Here is a 4,758-nt window from a genome sequence, read left to right on the forward strand (position 1 = left end):
TCGATAGTTTAGGTGCATACTTTGATTAATTATATTGCTTCTTGTTTAAGATATACTAAACTAAACTTTTGTTTCAAAATCAGCTATTTCATATTTGATGGCCTAATATTATGATTTCTCAGTTCTAAGATTTAGCATTTTCTTAGTACACAGGGCAAGTGAAACATGAAATGGAAGTAGAACCCACATACAGATTGAAATGGTGAAATTGCCTCCAACCAAAGCAGAAACAGATGGGATGGCCCCAGAGGAGCTTTATTCTAAATGGAAAGGTACAACCTGCCATTCCCACTTACTGTTGCAAAATTGAATGCTAATTAGGATAGACTATTTTTTGCAAAAGCTTTGAAAGAGAAATACCCATTTGAAGAAAATTGTTTTCATGTCCATTTTAGAGCATTTTATTTTTAAAATGACTACATTTACTTATGACCAAGTAAAAAATATTCAGTACCTCCAGATGTATAAATGGTTATTATTCTGATTCCTATACATTTTTTATTTGACACCTTGGGAGATTAGACAGATATAGAAAAAGAACATTATTTCAACTAATGCCTTTTGACATCTTTTGGGATCAAGTTAAATTCATAATTTATTCTCTGCATATTCTGACCTGGTCTCCCCATTAATTTTATGCCCACTTCCTCTCAAATATCTTTTCCTTTTACTAGAGTGATCTCTTAAAAACCAAAAGCTTGTCATGGACTTTTTTGTCTTACTCTTAGAACCATCATAAATTCATTGAATCAACTAATATTTATAAAATGCCTCCAACTATTAAGATCCAGCTAGGCAGTAGAGAAGACATCAATATCAGTAGAATATAAAACTTTCTTTCAAAAAAATACAATCTAGTAATAAAGAAAAACAGATACTGGTGTCAACATCAACTTTTATATTACGTAGTACTACATTGTAGCAAATGTCTCCTTGTATTATTCAACGTAATGGTTATAATCTCTGAGGTAGGCAGAGCAAACAGAAGCATTCATGAATTTAGTCTCTCCACAGATATTAGTGAGAATCCACAATGTGCCAGGAATTGAGATAACGTTCTTGGGATAGAGAAAAGACGGAATCCACATTCTTTATGAGTTTAGAAATTAGCTGAAAGAGAAGGAAAGTGATAATGACATCACTTTGTGGCAAGGGCTGCACAGGTTATGCAGCATCTTGTCCATGGAGGAGACACAAGCCATTGCAGACTTGCTCAGGTTTGAAACCAGGCTCTGCTCCTCAGGAATCACGTGACATAGAACAGGATATGTCACTTCTCAGTTTCTTATCTGCAAAATGTGTCTATTTCACGTAGCTATCATGAGGACTAAATAAGGTAGTCTAGGTACAGTGCCTGACACATGAATTAGTAGCTAGCTTATCACATCCCAAGGAACATGTCAAGCTGTTTGAACTATTTTTCTCTTTCCCCAGCTCCAACTCTAAGTGTTTTGTCTCAGCTCTAAATGTCAGACATTTTTCAAGATGAACAGCAGCACGCAATGGGCTGGAGAAAGAAACAGCAGAAAGCAGAGTTGAAAGAGCCCAGGGAAGCATCCATCACAAAGCCATTCTGCCTTAAAGTGAAAAGTACAATTCCCTAAGACTCTGGTAACACTCATGACTGAACATCCTGCTAATTTTAGGAAAATAATAAATATGAATAAGCCTTGTTTATTCAATTGACTGCAGCCAAATGAGAGTGGGAAACCTATGCTTGGGAAGAAATAAAAAACCAGGAGCTCTACGCTTTCATTTGAAACCATGATTAATAAACAATCATGAAGACCCAGTTGCTCCCAACAGATCAGAACCGGTATAATTCACTGTTGGCAGCTTGCTAAAAAGATTGCCTTTTATGCTTGCAAAACCAGCAATCAATGAAGGTAAGAGAGTTGAAGAAGGCAGAGAAGATGAGTGAAGGAGTCAATTTGTTCAGGTTGATATGGGTTAAAAACCTGATGGTGCTAAAATTCCCAAAGAAATAAAAATTGTCACCAAGAAAGAACAAAAGAATATTAAAGCAAAGCAGTGTCTTTGATGTTACTGCCTGCTCAGCTTCTTGCCGAAAAAATAATTTTTTAGATTAGATTTAAAGAAATGCGTAATAGGAGAAAGGATAAAGGTCTCTTTTTAAAATGATTGTATCTTGTTTCTTCAACTGTGCTGTAATTTCCTAGAGAACAGGGATCACAAATTTCCTTGTCTGTTCTGTTGTGCCTGGAATAGGCCTGACATAGAGTAGGGGTTCAACAATAAGTCCTGCTTGGCTGATAGCTATAAATAGAAGACAAGCAAAATACAGGATGCTGAATGTTATTCCAGTATGAATTACATTGGTGGTCCTTCTTCCACTGAAAAGCAATGAGGATAAGAAATAGAAAAGAAACTATATCTTTTTACTTTATTTCACTTAGCGTGGAGATTGGCCCACAGGGAATGTTTAATAAATGTTTATTGAAGTAGTTAATAAGAAAAGCAACAGCACGTAAGTGCATGGACGAGAGAGATTGCATTTCTGTTGCCTGTGAAAAGAAACATCCTCTTCTCACTCCCGCAGGTGTCCTGGCGGCTGCAGCAGCAGCAGGGACGGAGGTAAATGCAGCTGCATTTTCTTAAAATAGAGCGGTGATCTACAGGTTAGAAACTGTGACCTCCTGAAGGGTGTGAGTCACCTGTTCTACCTCAGCGGCTAGCACCCAGCTGGGCCCTTGACAGCACTTGCAGAGTTGATTGAGTCATTTATTATAGTTTTCCTTTTCTTTTCTCATTTTTTTATCTGCTCAGGTTTTCCATGTGTACCTGAAAATTCCTCCATTTACCCCAATCAAAGCAATCCAACAAAAATTCCAACTTTATTGAGATCATATCTTTGTAGGCTTGTCGTCTGCCCTTCCTTGTTAACATGATCTTTTGGAAAGGAGATCTTTTGTGAGCTATGGACCCTGGATCTCCTGTCTAATTATAAAACCTCACATGGCAAAAGTCTTGAGTTTATGAAGTGTTCCCCCTGGATTTCAGGCACGTCAGGGAATGTCAGAGGATTTTTGGAGAGATGTTATAATAAAAACAAGGATCTAGTGACCTGAGAAAGGAAGTCTCTCTGATCACAGAGTTCATTTGTTCAACAAGAATTTTTTGAACACCAGCTACGCAGCAACGTGCTAGGCTTTGTGCTAGGCACAGAAAGCCATGGCCTCTGCCCTCAGGGAAGATATACAGTGAGCAATGACGTAAGCAATTCAAAGACTTCTGGAATACCAGGGAAGCACACTAGGAGAGGACCTTACCTAGTTTAGGGAGGGAGGTCAGAGAATATTTTCCTAGGGAAATGACATTTATGCTGAAACCTGAAGAATGAGTTGAGTTGCCTAAGTGTGGGTCAAAGAAAGGACAATGGGCTGTGGTTAAGAGAAGAAGTGTGGTTTTGAGAGCAACATGATTTCTGTCACATGGGTCATCTCCTGGATTAGTTTATTTGGACTGACACCTGAGATCTAAAGTGCAATGACAAAATAAAGGGCAGGGACAGGGAAACTGGAGGCTGAGACTGAACCCGCAGTAGCTGGAGCCTCTGCTCTGGAAGAACCAATGCCCATGGCTTCCATACTGAAAAAAAAAAATTATTGCAATGGCTTTTGTAGTTAAGGGACACAGCTATTTAGTATCCATGGACCCTATGCAGATATTAGTGGGTAGAAAGTCTCACCTTTCGTAAGCACACACAGGTGTACAGGTACCATGCCAGCAAGTCAAACAAGTGCAGACTAATAGATAAGAAAGTAGTGTGATGATCACATACTTCATGGTGATCCTTCTCTCACATGCTCCATGTTGCAGCCACTGACAATTTAAAAGCACAGGTATGATAACATAGACGTGTTGTCATTTATCTGCTTAACACATTTTATCAGCCCTCTCTCTCTTTGCTCAAAGAATTAATTCCAAACATGGCTTACAATACCCTTCCTAATTTTGTCCCTATATGTCTTACTATACTGGAATATATTTAATATATTCAAATATATTAATATCAAGACTCATCTATTATAATTATCCTTTACCTTTCCACCCAGCACACACACACACACACACACACTTACATTCACCCCATAGTTCCTTATTCATCCATTCTTAACTGTGTTTACATCTTTGAAATTATCAAACCCTCTGGACTACAGACCTTAGTATTTGTTGCCTTCTCTGCTTGGTAATTCTCTGTCCCTCCTCCTTTCTGGCTTGACAACAACTACTTGTTCTTTAAAATCTTCTCCAAAAATCCTTTTCTTCCATCTCCAAGACTAGATATGGTGCCCCCCACCTTCCAGCTTTCATGGCTAAAACACCTGTGTTTCCCCTACTTCAGCGTAACGGCCTGGTTGCTTGTCCCTCTCTCTCATAAGAGTATTAGCTCCCAGAGGACAAATACTAAAATACTATGTCTTATTATTCACAGCACAGCTCTTGGCACACAGTTAGTGCTCCCTATATATTTATTGGATAAATATCTGACTTCCACTACCTTCCTGACAGCTTACTGTCAAGCTCCAAATGTGACGTGATCACATCTGTATCCTTACTTGCTGTGTGCCTGGCCATGCTGGAGAGAGGAAGCCCAGAGCTCTGTTGGCCAAACATGAAGATGGTTGTAGTTTCAGTTGCTTTTCTAAAAATGGCATCTAGTTCTGCGAAGTTATGCCCCAAATCCTGTCAGTGCTTCGGAGAACTTTACTTTGTCAGAAATTTGACTTCACCATG

This window comes from Lemur catta, chromosome 6 (assembly GCF_020740605.2).
Source record: "Lemur catta isolate mLemCat1 chromosome 6, mLemCat1.pri, whole genome shotgun sequence".
Lineage (NCBI taxonomy): Eukaryota > Metazoa > Chordata > Mammalia > Primates > Lemuridae > Lemur > Lemur catta.